Source organism: Ambystoma mexicanum, chromosome 1q (assembly GCF_040938575.1).
Source record: "Ambystoma mexicanum isolate Mex_15411 chromosome 1q, UKY_AmexF1_1, whole genome shotgun sequence".
NCBI classification, from domain to species: Eukaryota; Metazoa; Chordata; class Amphibia; order Caudata; family Ambystomatidae; genus Ambystoma; species Ambystoma mexicanum.
In genome coordinates, this window is record NC_090922.1 from 1,454,425,084 (window position 1) to 1,454,448,098 (window position 23,015).

Consider the following 23,015-nt stretch of genomic DNA (forward strand, 5'->3'; position numbering starts at 1 on the left):
GCCTTGATGGGCTCCCCTCACTTTTTCAACATCGCGTGGTGTTTGTTGAGCCACTATGTCTAGAGAACTATGTGGCTGGGCAGGGAAACTGGGTGCATTTCATAGAACTGTATTGATGAGACAAAGCAAGGCCCCAGCAGGAGAACACATTTTGGGCCTTATAGGGTCTGAGCCCTGGCTCACGTAAAGCCTGGATTGATGAGTACCTGCACTACTTCTTTCAATTTAAAGCACTGGCCCAAAGCTATATCCAAGCCTGCATGTCTGCGGAATCTAACAACACCGCCAAACATTTTAAAATCTGCAAGGAGCTGGGCAATCCTACTGCAGTATCTTCCTCTACCACACCCATTCAAGGCCTTGTGGGGCCGGGGCCGGCACAATCTCCAGCGCTCTCTTCCTAAGTCCTTTCCTTCCAGAGCCCTCCGCTTGTCTACTTCCAATTCTCTGCAGGTGAGTCGCTTCTCCGAGCAGAGATTGGGTGGTAGATCTGTTTCCTCTGCACGTGCCTCCCTCTGGAATGGTCTCCCTGCCACTCTCCCAGCCTTGAGCGGGGTCTCCTTAAGTTTATTTATTTATTTATTCGGATTTGTTGAGCGCACAGCAGACCGAGGGCATCGTGGTGCTTGTTAGTGTTGCTTATACTTAGTTACATACAATTCAAGTCCGTGAGGTTCCATTGGACAAAATGATTCTTTTTTGTTACATATATACATAGAGATACAGGTAGCTAGGAGAGCAAGGTTAGTTAAAGGGAGTAGTTTTGAGTTTTTTGCGGAAGGAGGAGAGGGAAGGTATTCGCTCTGAGGTCAGTGGGGAGAGAGTTCCAGAGCTTGGGTGCGAGGAATGGGAAGCCTGTGCCTCCTGCCTTTGTCCTATTGATGCGGGGTGTAAGCGATATTCAATCAACACTACAGCTAAGTCAATGCCTAGTCTGGGATGCTGAGGAAAACCCTTATTGATGTATTTTTATGATCAGTTCAGTACTCTGGATGACAACCCTTGTATAACACCCCCCTCTTAGAATCCCCCTGACCCCACTGAGCCAAGAAGTAGGTTTGTTTTGCAAATTAAAAGGTATATTTGAAAAATTAAACAATATATATATATCACACTTTATAATAAATTAATATCTGATAGTACACTTAGACATATGATGTTGATCAACAATGGGTAATCTGGCACTAGCACACTTCTTTACAATCAATGAGGAGTTAGTATAGGATGGATAAAGTAGCAAAAATACTTTTATGGTTTCAAGGGAAAAGCAATGAGGAATAAAACGCAGTACAGAAATACTTGAAATGATTTTAGCAAAAGATAAGATAATCACTTTTTCTCTGGCAATTCACCTCCCTCCCCTATGCAATGTAAGAAATGGAAGGAGATGGGGGGCGCTGTTGTGCGCCGAGCAAGATGGCCGCTTGATGCGTGAGCTCCGTGGCGAGCGGACCTCATAATCCTGTTCCTTGGCGCCTATCCTATCTGCTGCCGTGTACGGGGTACACGATTCTGCTGCCACGGCTTTGGGGATCCAGCGGACCCAATCCTGCTGTGAATCGGAGCCGGGAAGGGCTTTCCCCGACTCCGTAGCACCCATCCCCCCGCCTGCGGCGCTCCTGCGTGCCGAAGACTCGGCCCCGGCGGAGAGTGGTCGTACCCGCCGGGGTCCTGCTGCGCTGCCTCCCACATCTGCCAGGCATCGGTGGGGGCCGGCGTGCCTCATCCCTTCCGGCGGCGGGGCCGACGGGGGCCCGGGATCGTGGCCCGCCGGCGGGGCTGCGGCTTCTGCTGGGACGGTGCGGCCTGGGGCGGCTGCCCCCGTGTCCCTGGAGGGACGTTGGACCTGTGACGCGGCCGTCCCGCTCCCCCCCCCTGCTGCACACTCCATCTTGGGCCCTCCTCGCCCTCTTCAGAGGATCTCCGCGACCTGTGGGGGTGTCGCCGGAGCCTCTCCCTCCCGACGGCACGCGCTGCGCCGCTGGAGCGGCGCGGCGCCCAGGTACGTGCTGCGGGGGTCTCACTGCCTCCGGGGGCGATCCTGCGGCCGCCGCCTCGATGCTCCTGCAGCCCTCGGGCCCCGCTGGGCCGACCCCCCCTCCTAGGGTGATCCTGTGAGCCGCGGCCGGCCCCGGCGGGGGGTGGACGAATCCGCCTGGGGGCCTTGCTGAATTCCTTCCAGCACCTGCGATCTGCTGGGGGGGGCCGGGCTTTCGTTCCCCCTGGTGCCGGGTGGCCTGGAGCGCGCCGCCCCCGTCATTCTTGGAGAGGCGCCTGGACTGATCCCCTGTCCCAGCTTGGGAGTCGCCGTGTGGTCTTCTCTCCTCCTTCCTTGGGACCCAGCGAGGGGGGCGGGGGGACCTTCCCCCCCCTGCTTGCACAACCTGTGCCGGTGGGGCGACGCGGCCTTTGGGTGCGTGCTGGGGAGGCTCCATTGACTTTTCACGCCGGAACTGCCGCCACCCTGCCTCGGGACTCCGGGGTCACCCCTCCTTGGCGGGCCGCCCTCTCTGCGGTGTAGGTATCTGAGGCCCACAAACAATGACGACCGGCTCCGCCTGGTGAGCCCTGACCTTCCTGGCTCTCCTGCTCTGGGGCCCAGCTCTAGCTCTCCCCCCCCTTGGGGGGCTACTCGGCCTTCACCAACCTCATATTGCGTTTACCTTGGCTGGAATCCCTCGTTCTGTGTGGCCCTATCGTTCACTGGGGGCTGGCCTCTCCCCGCCTCAGTACCCTGGAGGCTACTGCCACTCCACCCGGAGTGATACTCTGCAGAAGGGCCCCGTCAATACCGCTGGTCCTTACTCTTCCATCTCTGGCTGTCTTCCACACCTTCCTGATCGGGCGGGAGCCCTGCAGCCTACACTTCTACGACATAGTCTCGTGGCCACGATATTTCCTGCCTCCCTCTCTTGTCACGCACCCCACCTGGATTATTGACTTACACGGCCTGGGATCCCCCCCGTCTCCCTCTTGGGGCTGCTGGTGACTTCCCTTTACCCCACTCAACCATCACCATTGTCAAAATGACCAAGGGGGGCGCGAGGAAACAGAGCTCCATCAACATGTTTGCGAAGGCGGCTGTTAGATCCCCGGAGGACCCCATTGAACGGGCCCCTGTGGCGTCGTCGTCCGCAGTGGCACCTGAGCCCCAGGGCATGATGGACTTTATCAGGGAGGGTTTCACTGCCCTACACTCGAAACTGGACGATATGAACGGCACTATTTCCTCAATCAAGGCCCACATCGAGAGGACCGATAGCCGCGTGTCTGAGGTCGAGACACGGGTCGGCTCCGCCGAGGATGCACTGGGTGCACTGCGCGCCGAGGTTGTCGCTCTCTCGAGCAGAGTCCTCGAGGTGGAGAAGAAGAACAAGGACTTGGAATCCCGCTCAAGGCGCAATAACCTTCGCATCATCGGGGTCCCTGAGAACGAGGTGCACGAGCCAATGGAGGACTTCGTTGAGCACACATTAATGTCACTCCTGGATTCGCCCAAGCTCTCCCCCCACTTCGCTATTGAGCGGGCGCACCGTGCCCTCACCGCTAAACCCAAACCCGGGGCTCCGCCTCGTCCCATCATCGCCCGGGTCCTGAACTACCGGGATCGTGATACTCTACTCAGAGCTGCAAGGGTCAAGGGCGAGCTCTTATTGGGAGGTGCGAGGATTCATCTTTACCCCGACTTCTCGACCGCCGTCCAACGAGAACGCAAGACTTTCCAGGCTGTGAAGCGGAGACTGCGAGATCACTCCATTAAATATGCCATGCTCTACCCCGCCAAACTGCGCATAGAACACGCTAATCAGGTGTTCTTCTTCACAATCCCGGAAGAGGCCTCCAGGTTTATGGACGAACACTTCCCAGGCTGACTTCCTTCTCTTGTCCACAACTCTGCAGCTTCCCCCTTGGGCCCCGCGGGGGGAGGCCGGGTCCGGCCCTTCCCCGTCGCTGGTGCCGCATTGATCCTCTCTCCCGGATTCGGCTTGTTCAAGTTTCTCCTTTCATTTCAATGATGTGCCATACTGCTAAGTTCAAGACACCCTGCTTAAGTTACATTCAATGTTTGAAGTTGCACCTTGAGCTCTACTGGTCCTGCTGCGGCCCGGAGCGCTGCGGTCAGCCCGGCCTACAGGCCCCCAGGCGCTGATGCCTCTAGTTTGGTTTTGGTTGAGGGGGTTTGGGATTGTCATTCCTCTGTTTGGGAGGGGGATGTGGGTGGGGGTTGGACATGTTTGGGGTTTTATTATCAGAAAATTGGCACTGGCAGCGAGGGCGGACTGGGGTGCAGCACTCACCCATTGGTCTTGGACACCTTTTTTGACTATACCACTACCACATCCATGGCAGAGGGGGACTTAACCTTTATGAGTTGGAATGTGCGGGGGTTGGGGAACTATAGAAAGATGAGGCAGCTCCAGCTGCAGGCTGAGCGCCATGGGTCCAAGATCCTCTTTTTGCAGGAGACACATGCTCGCATGGAACAATGCGTGCGTTTCGCCAAAACCTGGGGCCCCCATAGGTTTTTTACCGACTTCTCTACGCAAAGTCGTGGGGTCATGACCCTTATTCACAAGAGTCTCCGGTTCACCCTCATCTCTTCACATATTGACCCCCTGGGCAGGTATGTACTGTTACACGCCACGCTTCAAGGGAAAGAAGTGGTTTTGCTGAACATTTATGGCCCCAACCTCGATGACCCTGAGTTCTACAGACAGGTCACGTCCCTTCTAGATGGCTTCCCCCTTGTTCCAATCCTCTGGGGGGGGGACTTTAATACTATCTTTGATGTGGCCCTTGATAGATCTGGGACCAAGCCCCGTCATCTTTCCAGGGCAGCCTATGCTGCATTATCATCTCTGCCCCGGTTGGCCATGGTGGATGCATGGAGGTTCTTTTACCCTGACTCTCGCGTTTATTCATTTTATTCTTCAGTCCATGACTCGTACTCCCGAATTGACCGCTGGGTGATCTCCAATGTCCTGGTTAAGGACGTGAAACAGTTAATGATTTTACCCAGAACATTGTCTGACCACTCTCCAGTGACCATCACCGTGAATTGGGCCCCTGATCCTGGCCGGTCCCGCTGCTGGAAACTGAAACCCCTTGCCCTTCTTGATCCAGAGTTTCATTCCGAGCTCGAGGACTCTATTGAAGAGTTCTTCGAGTTAAACACAGGCTCGGTACCATCAATAGCCACACTGTGGGAGTCTTTCAAGGCCTATATTAGAGGGATTGCAATTTCCAAGGAAAACGGAGTCCTCAAATCAATTAGGAGAGCCCTAGCCGAGAGTGAATCCAAGCTGTCGACCCTGGAGGCTGCATGTTCACTTCACTCTTCTCCGGGTAACCTAGCGGCCATTGGGACGGAACTGGATACATTTCGCTCCCTGGCTGATCGTGAACAGAGGTTTCTGGACAACCCAGGTATCGCACGGAAATACGGGGAGGGCGAGCGCCCTGGCCGATTCCTCGCGAGGTTGATCCGACATGAGACGGGTTCCCCACACATTCTCGGGATTGAGAGACCGGACGGCTCTTTGGCTGTCTCCTCCCGGGACGTCAACACGGAATTCTTTAATTTTTACGGGTCCCTATACTCCAATGCGGACGAAGTATCAGTGGAAGAAATCGACTCCTTTCTCAGGTCCCTTCCCTTGTCAACTTTATCCCCTGAGGCCGCGGGCTCTCTTGATTCCCCACTCACACTGGAAGAGCTCTCCGACGCTATCGATTCCCTATCCTCGGGGAAAGCCCCCGGCTCCGATGGTATCCCAGTCGAATTTTACAAGTCCTATAAATCACTTCTCCTTCCTCACCTGTTGGCTGTGTGGGAGGAGGCGGTCGAGACAGGTGTGTTCCCCCCTTCACTACGTGAGGCCACGATTACAGTATTGCTAAAGGCTGGCAAACCTCCCTCGCATTGTGGATCGTATCGTCCGCTTTCCCTTATAAACTGCGACGCCAAAATATACGCAAAGGCCCTGGCTCTCAGGTTGGCCCCCATCCTTCCGTCCATCATTCATTCCGATCAAGCGGGCTTTGTCCCGGGGCGGTCCACCTCCCTGAACTTACGGCGTATATTTAATATAATTGACAGGATTAGCCCAGAGACTCAGGCTGTAGCGGCTACGCTGGACATGCAAAAGGCCTTTGATTCGGTTTCATGGCGATTCCTTTGGCGGGTTCTCGAGAGCTGTAAATTTGGTCCCTCCTTTCTCTCTTGGGTCAAGCTACTCTATTCGTCCCCCGTGGCTAGGGTCCGTACAGGTGACCACTGCTCTCCTTCCTTTGGGATCGCCAGGGGGACGAGGCAGGGGTTCCCAATCTCTCCTTTGGTTTTTGCAATAGCCATAGAGCCCTTCGCGGACATGCTTCGTCATCGCCACGCCCACAGAGGCCTCCGTACTGCCGGGAGGGCGGACATAGTTTCCCTATATGCGGATGACGCGTTGCTGTTCATTCGCTCTCCATCCCTCAACTTGCCTCCAGTGCTGGAGGATATCATTTATTTTGGCCGGGTCTCGGGCCTTAGGGTGAACTGCTCGAAATCCATCCTCTTCCCACTCACGGAATGCACTCTCCCCCCCCCCTGACACTCTGGGATTCACATGGGCTCAATCCACATTCACTTACCTGGGGATAGCAGTAACGTGCCAGCAGGCACTAACCCTCGAAGAGAACTTCCGGAAATACCTTACACTCCTGTCTGTTAAGGTTTTAGCATGGGACAAGCTCCCGATTTCTCTCGCGGGCAGAATGGGTCTATTGAAAATGGTGGTGTTACCTCAGCTGCTTTACAAGTTTGCCAACGTACCCTTGTGGCCGGGCGCAGAGTTTTTTCGCGACCTGACTCGTACGATTAACTCCTTCCTTTGGCACTCGGGAGCGGTCCGGCTTAAGTATGAGACCTTGTCCACCCCCATGGCCAGGGGGGGCTTTGGTGCCCCTGATTTTCTCAAATATTGGCTAGTATCCCAGATCCAATATATCTCCCATTGGTTTAATACAACTGACCCCCCCCCCACGTCCGGCTCGAGAAACTTGCGGTCTGTGACCGCGAAATCCGCTCTTTGGTTATACAACCCGCTCCTCAGGTGCTGGACTCACAGAGCCCGTTAGCCTGCACATCCCTTGCATTAGCCAAAACATGGAAGCTGCTTGGAATAGCCCGCGCCTTCCACGGCAACCTTCCCCTCTGGAACTTCCTCCCGGGGGTTCCCCAGGTCACACCACTTATTGTTCGTCGCTGGGCCGAGGCAGGCTATGAGCTGCTGCGGGACGTGTTTGACCAGGGCATATTCATCGAGTGGACTGATCTTCCCCTACCCTTGAGGAGTGACCGGAGTGTCTGACTTCAATATGCGGCTCTCCGTAAGACCCTTAAGCGTAATTATCCAACATTCCCTGCGTTACCACCAGACGACCCGGCCATTGAGGAACTCACTTCCCCCTCACCCATGAAAGGTAAAATCTCTAGGTTATACTCCATGCTGCAGTCCAGATCCTCTCCAGAATTTTCTAAACTCAGGGGGTCTTGGGAGAGGGACCTGGGGGAGGAAATATCGGACGACCGCTGGGCACATATATGCGATCGCACTCACCGGGTGTCCTTTAATTCCCGATTCAAACTCATTCAGTTAAAAGTGCTGCATAGGTTCCACTATACTCCGGCTAGATTGCATCGCATGTCCAGTGAGCATCCTTCTAGTTGCCCTCGATGCGGGCATGATGACGCGAACTACATCCACATGATCTGGTCCTGCCCCCGCCTTACACAGTTCTGGGGAGCGGTTTGCGCGACGGTATCTGCTATGCTCGATCACCCCATCGATCCTTCTCCAGCATTGTGTCTCTTCCATGATCTCCCTGGCCTCCCTCGTAACTCTAAAAAACTGACTGGCCTCTGCATGCTCTTAGCGGTTCGGTCCATCCTGCTCTGCTGGCTTCGCCCCTTTCCCCCCACACATGCCCAATGGTTAAAGGCGGTTACTTGGGCCTCTGACTCTGAGGAAACTTGGTCTCACATGCAACCTACTCACTCCAGGCCTAGGGACATCTGGCTTAGATTCCGCTCCTACTTGTCCGACCTTGACATGACTCCGGCTGCTTCCCCTCAACCTGCTCTTTCTCACTAGTCTGAGAGTTCCCCCCATTTTATTTTGATCAGCCTCCCCTCCCCGTATGTCGTTTGTAATTCTGTTTTCTTTTTTTTGAGTCATCTAATGTGCAATCTCCGTATGACTGTTTCATGATCTGTATTGTCAGTCTGTACCTGCTGGGCGCTGTTCGCCTGTTGTTTTGCTGCCATGCTGCCTAATAAAAAAGAATTAAAAAAAAAAGAAATGGAAGGAGATGGAAAGAGGAGCACACAGTTCTCAGGAATGTAATCAAATACAATACGAAATTCAATTCCCACCCCAGCAAGCTTAGAGAAAACAGGTATGAGTTTTAAAACACAGGCCCAAGTGCTTTGAATGTGGTGGCAGTGAAGTGAGAAATAAGCTGAAAATGCTTTTAATTCCCTTTAGGAGGTTCAGGGTGAGTGAGAGATACTTGGGATGAACTCAGGCTCACTTTAGCAATGATTCAGGGATGGTTATTAAGAGACAAACACATTTTTAGCACAGGAAAGCAAAAAGCTGCTATCTTTTTACAGGTAAAGAAATCAGGCCAAATCGCAAACCGCAGCAAAATTCGCGATTGCGTGAATCGCGATTACGGCAAAAGTATAAGGAGTAGGAAGTCGGTTCTAGGCTTGTTGGAAAGTTTAGATGATAAGCCTTCAGAGGAAAGTTCCTAGCCCAAACAGTTCCAGAGATACGGACGATTAAATAAAGGTAGTTTTTCGGATTTAAAGTAAAACTCAAAATGACAGGTGACAGCTTGCAGCTTCAGAATTGACAGGTGACAGTTGTGCAGCTTTACAAATGACAGATGACACGATTTCTAGGAGGCTGTTCTACTTAGGTTAAAATAGTTTGGATTAGATTATTTTAACTAAGAGATTGGTTCTGCACAGTTCTGCTAGGTACTCACAATATAAATTTGAACTAGGCCTCGTCACGGATCTGGTCAACACGTCCGGCTGCGGTACTGTCTGCTCGGCAGGTCAATCAGGCACCGGTTCTGCTCACAGCGATCTGGGTCAGCTCTGCTCTGCTGGTCTAGCCTTTCTGGATTCAGCGGCCTCTGGTTCTGGATACTGCTCTGCTTTCTGGTTCGGATCAAGTGGATTCTGGATGGAACACTGCTTTCTGGGTACTGGCAAGAGTTCTTGGCAAAAGAATTCAGACAGCTCGCCCGGCTGTGGAATAGTTTGCAAATGATTTTGAGGCCTGCTGACAAATACTTTTGCTTGGAGTGGGCCTTATCAGAGAGGTGACAACTCCTTTTGGCAAGGGGCAGCAGGATGCAGCTAGGCCTGGGAAGAGTGGCTGAACAGGTTCCTCCTGTCGGGGTAGTTGTCAGGCAGAATCCAGTTTCACTAAGCCAGGTTTCAGCTAAATGTCACTTTTTGTTCCCAGTTTTCTACATTCAAATCAAACTGACAATTTGTACCTATACATTAAATAATTACTTCCTTCAAGTCATTTCAGAATATGGCTTTACATTCTTCCACCTCTTAGCAAGTCTTTCCTTAGTCTGGTTTTGTTTCATTTGTGCAGTTTTACACAAATGTCTGGTGGTTTTAAAACGCCGGCTTTCTGATAGTGGTGAGTACTGGTAATGCAACCATTTTTGGGATTAAGAAAATGAATTCCCCACAGTTCTGAGTTGCTTTTTTGGCAATCGGCATTGCCATTCCCATTCCCAATGGTTTCAGGCTACTGTGTGTGTAGACCAATGGTGGTTTTAGGCAGTGCCCTCCTTTAATCACAACATAGGCAAAAAATGGGTCGCAGCCTATTCTTCATGTTTTCCCTGTGTACTCTCTGGGGAGTTCTGGCCATCATGATGTTTTCCATGCCAGTACTGCACAGTTTTATTGTAGGGCTTGGATGCATGGGTAAAAACATCCCACAGGGGTATCGTTAGTTGATTGGAGTATTGTAGTATGGTCGGTCTGGTGGATTGAGATCTAAATAGGGTGTCAGAAAGGTATGAGGGTGCAGTGAGGTTGATGCATTTGTGCGTGGTAGTAAGGATTTTGAAAGAGATGCAGTCCTTGACTGGGAGCCAATAGGCTGTTTTCCTAGCTTGAGTGATGTGATCTCTTTTCGGTATGCTGAGGGCTGCTCTAAGAGCGTTATTTTGAGTTGTTCCGGAAGCTCCTCAAGACCTTCCTTTTCTCCTCTTCCTTCCCTCTGCCTCTCCCCTGCTACCCTTTCCCCACCTCCTTTTTCTCTCTGCCTTCCCTCTGCTATCCTTCCCTTCCTCCTGCTCACGTGACTGGTTGCCTGGTGCTCCTCTGAGGCATATAGGACACCTGGCCTCCCCTGCCCAGTCCCTTGCACTTGCCTTCGGGCCCCCCTGCCCGGCCACCTGGCCCTCCTTGCACTAAAGGGGCATGTGCCCTTGGATGCCCTGCCTTCCTTGCACTTAACCTAGGGCACTGTTCCAATGGGTGCACTTCACCCCCTTCGTCTCCCCTGCACTTCTTGGCTGCGCACTTGCACAATCTAAATGATACTAGGCCTAGTAAGATCGTTTGTCTTTCTCCCGTTTTCCCCTCCCTGCCTGGTTGCACCTTGAAACACTTGTGAATAGGCGCCTTATAAATAACCTATCAATCAATCAATCAATTTAAGGCATGCATGGAGGGACTTGCTGTGGTCACCAGCCAGCGCCCTACACCTCGCTAGTACCAGTTGTGTGTCAGTGGTGTGAAGAGGGGCAATACACTGTTGCAATCTTCCCTGCATTTGCTTAGTGAACCATAGCCTAGGTGAGCAAGCATGGCACCGTGAGGATCCCTGGGCCGCTTTGCTACAGGTTACTTCTAGTATTACTAACGTACTGTGAGGTGATGTAATCACTATGCGCGTGCCTCTTTAACTAGAGTAGCCAGCGACCTAGTACCGGCCGGTGGAGAGGCGAGGAGGGTTTTTCACTACACGCCCGGCCCGCCCCGGCGAATACAAAGCTAATGGGAAGATCCCCCACTTACTCTTGTCAATTACCTCTTCCTCCAGACTGATAGTGATTGGTGAGCGGCAGAGAGAGCGTGCGGAAGGCTGGGCAGTTTAATAACACATTTGGCTTCTCTGCACAGTGAACACTGGTCTGCAGGCATCTTCTAGGCCGACTTCATTCAGGGGTGCCAAGTACGTGGGGGCTCTGGATCCGCGACTCCCTGTGTAAGGCCACCTGTGTACCTGGAAAGGCCATCTGCGTAACAGTCTCTATACTTTCAATGGAACCTTTTTTGGGGAGGAGGGTGCCGGCATCAAAACCAGAAGTCAGTGCCACTGACTGCATTGACACTGCCTTTCCTCCGGCTGATGATTGGTCCCACTGGGAGCCTGCCAGGGACTCTATGCAACACATTCCTCTGCAGTGAGCGATTAGGCCCACTTCCCATAGGTGGGCTTGGTCGTTTCAGACTGTGAGTGAGTTATCAGAGTCTGGGTCCTCAGTAGAGAATTTGGCCTTGCTTCACGTGGGTTGCTGCTGTCAAGAGGTGAGTTCTGGTTTACTCAATACACCTGATCACTTGCGGTGGACCACCAGCATGATGAATCCCTCAATACACCTGATCACCCACCGTGGTCATGCAGCATGATATTTTGCTAAATACACATGATCACCTGCGGTGGTCCTGCAGAATGATGCGTCGCTTAATACACCTGATCACCTCCGGTGGTCCTGCAGCATAATGCGTCGCTCAATACACCTGATCACCTGCGGTGGTCCTGCAGCATGATGCGTCGCTCAATACACCTGATCACCTGCGGTGGTCCTGCAGCATGATGCGTCTGTCAGTACCCCTGATCACCTGCGGTGGTCCTGCAGCATGATGCGTCGCTCAATACACCTGATCATCTGCGGTGGTCCTGCAGCATGATGCGTCTGTCCGTACACCTGATCACCTGCAGTGATGAATCCCTCAATACACCTGATCACCCACCGTGGTCATGAAGCATGATACTTTGCTCAAAACACCTGATCACCTGTGGTGGTCCTGCAGCATGATACGTTGGTCATGCTGCATGATGGGTCACTCATCACACCCGACCACCTGCGTTGGTCATGCTGCATGATGTGTCACTCATCACACCCGACCACCTGCGTTGGTCATGCTGCATGATGTGTCACTCATCACACCTGACCACCTGCATTGGTCATGCTGCATGATGCACGATTTGAAACGTGTCCACAGTCAACTCAGTTCCCCAATACCACCATACACTACCAGACATCCTCAAATAAAGTGGCTTCCTGAATACCTATTGTTGGGCATTTCTAATGATTCATATATGAATTAAGAGAATTAGCATTGTCTTAACATTATATTTTCCACTATGTGAACCATCCACTTGAGGAGAACCATCTCCGGTTCCGGAAGCACCTCAAGACCTTCCTCTTTTCTTCTGCCTTCACTCCCCCTCTCCCCTGCTGAACTGCTCTCTTGGCACCGTGCACCTGGCCACACTCTGTCCTCCGGGCCCAGGTACCTGCTCACCCCGCCACCCTCCTGCACTGCCTCCGGGCCACCCCTTGCACTGGGGTCTGTATCTGTACCCATACAGCCCCCCCTTTTTCTTCCTGCACTTATCAGACCTACCCTGTCTGCTGCCTTAAACCTAGCACTTGCAAATTGCTGGTTGCACTACCACTGTTTGTTGCCTTTATTATTTAATTATTATTTATCTGTTTCTCCTCTGCTTCGCCCTTTCCACTTCTCCCCCTTCCATGCACTTTTCCCCTTCCCCATGCACTTGCGCGTTCTCAATGTCACTGGGCCTAGTAAGATCGCTGTTTTGTTCTCTCCTGTTCCCCTCCCTTGCCTTGTCGCGCTCTGAAACACTTGTGTACGAGCGCGATAGAAATAAAATATCAATATCAATGTAGTAAATGATGTCCAAATAATAATAATGTATTTGTTATGTAGTGCTACACACCCATAGGTGACAGAGCGCTGAAATAACAGAAGACATTATCATCCCACATAGTGGTACTCAATTTACCCACCTCGAAAGGATGAAAGGCAGAGTTAACCCTGCTGGGACTCGAACCTGCCACAGCAGGCTGAGCACAGAAATCAGGGGCGAGCACTTAGCTCACTGTGCTGGTCCGTTTCACCACACACGCATGCCTTCTGGTGCGGCCAGCGGTGGACGGCACAGCCAGTTCTCACTTTGTTTTGGAGCAATGACCTCACTAGGAACTCATTGCAGATAACAGTTAGCTCAGACTTGTGAAAGCACAGGGGATGTGCTTTGTGGTTTGTCACAATCCGATCAGGGAAGCAAGCAGCCAAACAATGACGCAAGCTGCCCAATATTCATACGCAGAAAGCCAGGCGGGGGGCCTAGGGAGACCCGTCAGAAGTCCAGAACACAAATGGAGAAGGCACAATTTAGCAATGAAGGGTGTGCCTCCGTTTATTCCATTGTAGCTTGAACCACCTCTCCACTGGAGAGGCAGTGTGTGGTCTGTGTTCAGGCAGTGGGGCTGCAGGACGCACCACCTCTTGGTGAGAAGCAGTCCCTCGGCACAGTGTAGCTTGAACACCTCTCCACTGGAGAGACGGTGTGTGGTCTGTGTTCAGGCAGTGGGGCTGCAGGGCGCACGGCCTCCTGGTGAGAAGTAGCCCCTCAGCACAGTGTGGCAGCCTCGCATGTATTGTGTCAATGTTTCTCTCACCTTAACTTTCACCAGAAAAAGGCCAGAAGCCAGACCTTAAAACCCATATAAATTCTCTGGCTTCATCAAAACCGTGATATGATTTTTTTCTGGGATATTGTCTGACGCGCCTTGTTTGTTTTGCAAGTGGGTCCAAACATTACATGATTAAAATGGAGGAACAATGACGATAGGATACACATCTTTAATAATAACAAGAAAATAATGTGTAGAAAACAGTTATAACATTTCAAAAAGTGCGTTCTTTTTGGCACAGTAGTCATGAAGCCTAGTAACATTGAAGAGGGGGTTGTAAAAATCATGGGAGCCGACACGTGGACAATGTTTCACACTCAGAGCTTTGTCAAGGCATAACAATTTGTGATTCCTAATTTCGATAATCCTAAACACTTCATCATTGTTAACAGTTTTGAATTTCGTTTTTTTGTTTACAATCTCTTTTTAAGCTATCGCAATAATAGCTGCTTGTTTTTCTTTTCAAACATGGTTTCCATGAATTAGGTTTCCTTTAGCTTATTTACTTTGCTGTGTGAAACGTGTAACCATGCCCCTGGCTACTGCTTAATAGCTGCTTGTTTAACCATCAAAATGTCTACTGCTTAATAGCTGCTTATGTGGCCATGCCCATGGCTACTACTTAATAGCTGCTTGTGTAACCATGCCCAGGGATACTACTTAATAGCTGCTTGTGTAACCATGGACGTGCCTATTGCTTGAAAGCTGCTTGTGTAACCATGCCCCTGACTACTGCTTAATAGCTGCTTGTTAACTATCAAAATGGCTACTGCTTAATAACTGCTTATGTTGCCATGCCCATGACTACTACTTAATAGCTGCTTGTGTAACCATGCCCAGGGATACTACTTAATAGCTGTTTGTGTAACCATGGCCGTGCCTACAGCTTAATAGCTGCTTGTGTAACCATGTGTGATATTTCAAAACCATTACATGCATTCTGACTCCAATACAGACAAACAAAACTCCTACCTCTCTCTTCTTTGAGAATGCTGGTTCTTTAATCTTTCGAAGTAATGGGAAAATACCTAGAAGCCCCTCCACAATCCGACTTCGTAGAGTCCGACAGTGGTAGAGCCTCCAGGGAAAACCCCTTACGGGGAAAAACCCTGTGAAGGGCTGCTAGAGAGCATAGTTTCCTGAGGACTGCTCCCTGGAGATGTTTCCGGTGGATAATGATCAGCCCCTTCGGTTGAACGTTCTAATTTCCTCCAAGATCTATAGGCGCTAGGTGCAAGTAAACACAGAGAGGAATAAATGGCACGAAGGATAGATGTTACAGACCCAAAGAGAGTGTATTGGTTGATCTCTAAAAGGCTTACCGTAGAAGCACCTAAATCAGGCCCAGAAGACCAGAGGATTAAGTTCCTGGATGGCAGATTTGGAGAAAACAGGGGGAATAGTTGCAAAGCCTAACAAAATGTAAAGAATGAAATTTAGACTTAGTCTTTCCCCTCCCAATCCTGATCCTGTTAAATGAGATGGAATGTCATTTAAGCTTACCACCCGAAGGAGACTCTGGAGAGACTAATACCCCGCTTGTACTGGGAGGAAGAAGGTAGCGGAATGGTCCGTGTAGAGATGAATGAATCCTTAAGACAGGAAGATTGTGATGAATGGAAAAATACTGGGTAAAGCAAGAGAAATGGCAACTAAGAGAGTTTGACTATATATTAAGGATCGTACCAAGACCTTCGTCCTAATATCCCTGGAGGAGGGATAGCCTCGTAAGCACAAGAACTCCTCTGAAGGCGGAGGATCGGAGCCGCGATCTGATGATTGCCTAAAGTGGACGGTAAAGGAAGTTCCAACAACAAGTAAGAGCGGGGAAACAGACACAGGATAGCCAACTTAGTACTTACACTAACAGGGAAAGAAGTGGAAAGGCAGCAGGCACGAAGGCGTACTTACGTCTGCGAAGCGCGGATGGACTCTGGAATGAGAGTAGCAACGCGCCGATGTGCGGTTGATTGCTACGGAAGTACTGCTCACCAGTCTGGGGGCGTGGCTACAGCCCCTTCCTCATGTGAAACAACGGCTGCCCCGTTACTTGCCGCAATGTGATTCTCCATGTTGAATGAGTAAAATGGACGCCGTACGTCTCGCCCGTTATCCCAAGGTTCGTGTATTCCACGAACCATCACACCATGCCCAGGGATACTACTTAATAGCTGTTTGTGTAACCATGCCCATGGCTACTGCTTAATGGCTGCTTATGTAACCATGCCCAGGGCTAGTGCTTAATAGTTGCTTGTGTAATGTGGCGGATCAGAAGGAGGATGCGGACACTCTGAGGACATTTTTGCCTTGTCTTTATTAAAGAAATAAGAATAATTTCTATCTTTCCCTGTCACTATGGGGTATTCCCTACTTACTTTACTAGGGTGCTTGTCAGTTGTTAGTCAGTGTCCAAAGGAATAAGTCAGCGGTCCAAAACTAACCTATTTGACCCTACCACTAGTTTAATCAACTAAGGTCAGGAGAATGACTCCCTTCTCCTGATGGTTGTGCTTTTACACCTTCCCTTCTTTTAGAGTGCTGGTTATCATACAATTGTCTGAGAACAATAGCTCTGGGCAACACGCTTACCTTGGAAGCAAGACGACGCAGAGCAACACGGGTTGGAGCGGAGCAAGACAGGTTCGATCCCCGGGTCTGCGCTTAGAAACCTGGGTATTAAGCGCATTATAAATAACCAATTACACATTTTGAAATGGTCTCTTGTTACCCTTTGTCTCATGTCCTGTAGTTCCCTTATGGACTAATAGTCTTTCTCTCCTCTTTTGTGGGTTTTTCTTTGGCCTCGGTTGACACCTTTGTTCTGGGTTACAGGGTTCTGAATATTTCGATCTACTGCCCTCCTTTCTTGGGCTTTTGTTTCCCGGATAATTCTCATTCAGCTTTTCCTCATATGGACTTTCTTGTACAACATTTAATCTTGTCACTTCTCTGGTTTTTAGTTCATAGTTGTCTCTCTGCACTTTTAGACTTTTTATGTCTTGCAAAAAGGTTTACTTTCCTCTTTTCTTGAGGTAATGATATTCCATTTCTATTTCACCCACTCTTTGGGGTTTCTATGCTTCTTTATCACATTGACATAGTTCAACTTTATCAACTTTCTTTTCCCAGTTTCATCATTAGTACTGGGACGAGTTTCTTGGATGCTATAACGAGTCGCCTTTGGCTTCCCGGTATCTTTGTTCTCCCTGTTATCTTCAGCTATGCGGGGGAACGTCTCGGGTGCCGGTAGGTACGTGGTATCCTCTGCTTCCTTCTCGTCGTTTCTTGGTGTACTTTCCGTGACGTCTGCTTCTTGCAGATTTCTCCCTCTGTTTCGTCTTCTCATTGCCAGTGCGGCCATCTGGACCGTTAATTGCGTCCTCTGTCGGGTGGTGTTGATGTGGTTGACTGGGCAGCCTGCACACCACAATTGTAGAATGGTCATGCCACCACCGAGATTTCAGCTCCAGCTGTCTTGACTTTGTACATATCTGGCTTCCAGCGTCTCTATCTCGCTTGAAGCATGTTGTAATTTTGCAGGCCTCACGCTCCGCCTCACCTTCTTCAGGAGTTCTCCACATAGGGGACCTCCCTTGTGTGTGTCCAGCTTCCTCTATCTTTCTCTCTCCCTCTCGCTTTGCGTGTCCTCTCTCTTCAGTACACTCATCCCAGTTAATTGGATACTTGGATTTAAAGAGGTAACTGCTCTTTCTTTCTGGTAATGACATAACTTTACTTTCTCTTCAATCTGGTCTTGGAACGTACAATTATTTTGTGTATACGCCGGTTCCATATATGCCATCATGTGTAGGTCATCAGGGGGTGCCTCACGGGAACAGGAGTCCTTGTCTCCAAAGGGGGAGTCTCTCCCGGTTAGGTCCCACTTGCCTCAACCCCCTAGGGAGGCTGTTGCAGAGCGGGCTACCCTCCCTAGCATCATAGGTAGGGGTTCCCCTTGGGGAGACGTGCCAAATTCCCTCACTTTGTCACAGTAACCATTCCCATGGCTAGTGCTAAATAGCAGCTTGTGCAACCATGCCCATAGCTATAGCTGCTTGTTTAACCATGGCCATAACTACTGCTTAATAGCTGCTTGTGTAACCCTTCCCATGGCTACTGCTTAATAGCTGCTTGTGTAACCCTTCCAATGGCTACTGCTTAATAGCTGCTTGTGTAACCCTTCCTTATGGGTACTGCTTAATAGCTGCTTGTGTAGGCTACTGCTTAATAGCTGCTTGTGTAACCCCTCCCATGGCTACTGCTTAATAGCTGCTTGTGCAACCCTTCCCATGGCTACTGCTTAATAGCTGCTTGTGTAACCATGCCCAGGGCTACTGCTTAATAGCTGTTGCTTAAAGCGAAGAATACATCTTCTGGATCCGTGAGCACCAACTACATGTACAATGACAACCATCGTGCCTACATGGTAATTATAAAATGTTTGGGTACACTTGAAAAACACTCAACAATGTTTGCAGCTATAGCCCTCAAAAAGATTCCTATGTAAGCACCTAATTCAGTGACGTGGCAGGCAATTCCTTGCAGTCCCACATGTATGTGCAACGCAAATTAGTTGACCATCATTTTTGCAGCATCTGATTTTCAAAGTAAGTGCATTTATTTTGCTCTACGAAAAGGATATTGTAAAAACGGTGTTATTTCATTAGAACTCTGATTGCGCCGTTAATAAAGTTGGATAGATTGTGTGATCATTTTATTTAAAATTGTTTTATGCAAATCACTTTGCAAGCATCATCTAAAGACCATGTTTTATTATTGATACAGAGCGACGCCTTCCCCCCACGCGGGTGTGAAAGTGTGATATTTATGTTGCGTGCTGTTGTTACTTCTACGCAGGAGGGCGCAGATGCCTCGCGCCAGCCACCCATCACATCAGGGGTAGAAACACTGCTCAGCGCCAACCCTACAGGGGCCAAAGAGAACCCTGACTGGACGAGGACCTTCTCACCTCACTTCAGCCCACAGACAGCACTTAAAAGGTATCAGGTGGGCAGGAACAATTGCCCTGCTCTACGGGATTATAGTGCATCCTGTGAGACCACCCTTAAAATGTGTGCAAAGGCATGAGAGTGTCCTGTGACAAAAGCCCCCCTTCGATCCCCCACCCTCTGCTCCTGGCTCATTCTTCTTGAAGCAGAGAGCAACACAGGGGCCTGCAAGCTACCCCCCTGGCTGCTGGGAAGCCTTTGCCAGGAATCCCTCTCCCAGGCCAGAATACTCCCGTTCCTGATGACAGCCCTGCCTCCACCCCTCGCCATCCAGAGTTGCAGATTGCTTTCGGGGTGCAGGTGTAATCAGGGGTGGACTCGCCTACAGGGAACTCTGGAGATTTCCCGCTAAGCCTTTGCACACTGGGCCTCTCTGGTGTGATAACTTATTTTATTTCAAAATGTTCTCATAGGAAAAGGGTTGGGCTTGCTGCAAATGTGTAATATGGGGCCACTTTGAACATGATATCCAGGGCCTCTGTTGGGTCCCAGTCCACCCGCTGTATATGCACATGAGAAAGATAGGCAAGAAGAGAGGTCATTGGGTGCCCTTATGTCCCAGGAAATCATGAGGCAATCGCATCCATTTGCTGGAAGGATGCCGCTGTCGTAATATTACACAATGGAGCCGTGCGCCCGAGGCATGAGGAGGTCAAGTGACTTTCAAGAGGTGACAAAAGGGCACGACTCCTAGGCCTCATGAACGTGTGGTACATGAGGCATCTGATGAGGCAACTCTGTGACTTCAGACCTTTTGTTAACCTTCGCCTCGCTGGGACATGAGCACCCTTCCTCCGCCAGCGTACATCTGAAAAGGGGTTGGCTTTCAGGGCCCAAGTCATAAGACCCATGGGGCACTGGGATTCTAAACTAGTGGAGGCAGGTGATTACTTCCGGTGGAGGGGGCACCATCTCCCCCGATTTAGCAGGAGTGACCAAGCATAGTGAGGGTGTCCTAGGTGATGCTGAGAGTTGTGGCCATCTCCCCAAGACATGTTTTAAGATCAGGAGTTGTAATGGTGCAGTTTACTGCACAATGTTTGAGAAAATAACTGGGTAGAAAGTGTCAGATTGCTCAAGAAACGCTCCGATCCTCAAGAATGATTCAAGGGTTTTTGTTGAAGTTCCAGTGGGCCCGCAGGCCATCCCTCTTTCTCATTTCTTATTTTACACCTCCATGCATCTCTGACCCCAGGTAGGTATATACTGAAGGTTGACCTCTGCCTTCTAATCCTGTCTTCTACTCTACTGAGGACGATGATTACAAGGAAGCTTGCCTCCTCAAGCTAAACTCACACAGGAGCTTGCCAACCTTCCCTACTCTATCCAGTTGTTGGTGTTCTACTGAGGACGATGATCTCAAGGAAGCTTGCCTCCTCTAGCTAAACTCACACAGGAGCTTGTCAACCTTCCCTACTCTATCCAGTTGTTGGTGTTCTACTGAGGACGATGATCTCAAGGAAGCTTGCCTCCTCTAGCTAAACTCACACAGGAGCTTGCCAACCTTCCCTACTCTATCCAGTTGCTAGTGTTCTACTAAGGACGATGATCTCAAGGAAGCTTGCCTCCTCTAGCTAAACTCACACAGGAGCTTGCCAACCTTCCCTACTCTATCCAGTTGCTAGTCTTCTACTGAGATTCGAGAATTGCGCCTTGCAGACACCACGTTGGTTTCCCCCGTTTGATATGCTCACTTTCCCTCCCTTTCCGCTTCTCTCTTTTCTCTACTCACTTCTCCTTACAGTCCCCTCTTCTAGGCCTCCCCACCACACGTTGATGTTACTCCTCCCTCCGCTACAGTACTCCATCCACCACTCAACTACTTCCTCCTCCCACTTCTACTCCCTCAATCCCTCTACTAATTCTTTCTCATTCCACTCTTCCCACTCTACTATTCCCTCCTCCACTCAGTACACCCTACTCTTACTCTACTTCTGCCTCCTCCACTCCTCCTAATACTACCAGACACCCTCATTTCACTCAGTATCCTACACTACAGTCCCACTGTAAACTATTCTAAACTCACTCACCACACTAACACATACACACACACACTCACACAGCAATACCACTTGCACTCACTAACCAATACCTCCGCTTCTCTAGAAATCACCACCACAATCTGCTGTTCATTCCTCCTGCTGGTCCCTTGGTACACTACCTCTGACCTCACCCAAGTAAGGCACACGTCCTGCTTACTGAAGTGTTCCTTTATCCCCCTCCCTCTGGATTGGACTTCTGTCCCTGGTAATCTGGCCCTGTCTTCCCCTCCCAACCTGTGGAACAGGTAGTCAATGTTATAACTGAGGGTCTAAGTCATGCCCACTGACTCTGTGTGGACCCGCCGTGGAGCTGTCATTGCGGCCCAGTTAGAGAAATGTCTGAGTTTCTATTAGGGGACCTCGGTCCAATTCCCTTGAGGTAAGTCCAGTCCTAGTTGAGGTCTGTGCCCTATAGTGCATCTAAGACCGTGTACTGGCCTTGTCACAAAATTTCACAAAAGATTTACAGTTTACAATTGGTTCTCTAAAGTATCTGATGAGAAATCAAATAGATGTCAGGTCACTTAAGTACACAGGATCATTTTGCAACATTTTCATGATGCCGGCGTCAAAAATATATGCCAACATTGCTGCTATACATTTCTTTCATAAGCTGTGCCCACAATAAATGTCTGCATTACCATTATGCCCTTATAATGCTGCACCCACAATATATGCTAGCATTCATACTTTAAATCAATTTGATGTCACACCAGAGTACATGCCAGTATTAGCATTGTAAGTCGCTTTCATTATGCTGTGCACTACAATAGGTGCTGGCACTTCCCTCCATTATATCATTTATCATATTGCACTACAAAATGTGCCAGCATTTTCAAATTAAGACTTTCCTGAAGCTGTTTCTATAATATATTCCAGTATTGCTTCTGTATATCGCCTTTATGATGTTATGCTATATATGCTAGCATATATCACTTTCATGATACTGAGCTCACAATGTACGGTTGCACTGACACTGTAAAATGAAGCTGCATCCATAATATATGCCTGCACTGCAACTGTATATTACTTTCATGTAGCTGAACCCACAATCTATGCCAGCATTTCCCACTATAAATCACGGTGAGGATGTTGTGTGTTCAGTGTATTCTGCCAATTTAAATCATATTAATTATGCACATCAACAGATTTAAAGTTGATGAGATCCTCAAAAGTCATGTTTAGCACAAGTAAATCATAATTTGAGTCTCAGGGTGTCGCAAAGGGCCCCCAATGCTAATATCAAGATTTGCATTCTCGCTCGTATTTTGTGCCACAATCTATCAGTAGGCTAAGTTTCTGCATCCTGTACAAAGCGGCCTTATAGACTTTGACCTAGGGCTACGGTGGATCTACAATTTATAAATAAATTGTTTCAAGTTTCTATGTAACCCGTTTCTGTGCATAACATGAACATATATTTTTTCTGTCTACTTTATTTCTGGCCCCAAGACCTACTTTGTGGGTTTGTAATAAATTAAACTGTAAGTGGTTTCAACCCAGCACTCTACCTAAATCAATGCCTAGCATGGGGTGCCCAATTGAAACCCTTATATATTTTTATGTCAGAAGTTCTTTTATTTCTGGATGATGTACCCTTATATAACGCCCCTCTCTTTGAATCCTCCCCGGTCTCACTGAACCAAGAAGAAGGTTGTTGTTTTGCAAAGTTAAAAGATTTATTTGAAGAGTTGCACAATATATATATCAAACTTTTATGAATATGAACAATATCTGAATATACACTTATGAATATTTATACAATGATCAGCAATGGATAGTATTACAATAATCAACAATCTCTAATCAATAGGAGTAGGAATAGGAAGATAATGTAGCAGAGAATAAAAACTTTGTGTGGGTTCAATGAAATGCAATGATATGAAATGAATGCAACACAGAAATGAAACTTGATATCAATTCAATCAAAGACACATGTAATCACTCTTTCCCCCTGTCACTACTCAATCCCCCCTAATATGCAGTATGAAGAGATGGAAGGAGGACACACAGGTTTCAGGAATAACAATCAACAATTGCAGTTTCAATCCCGATTCCCCCCAGCCAGCTTAGAGAGAACAGGAATGATTTTAAAACCGGTCAATTGCTTTTGAATGTGATTTGAAATGAATAGGAAAAA

At 49.3% G+C, this 23,015-nt stretch overlaps 1 protein-coding gene across 4 annotated transcripts in view; it reads left to right on the forward strand.

Moving 5' to 3' along the window:
- BTBD19 (BTB domain containing 19) overlaps positions 1-23,015 on the forward strand; it is a 1,265,487-nt gene that overhangs the window by 798,009 nt on the left and 444,463 nt on the right. The window lies entirely within an intron of this gene.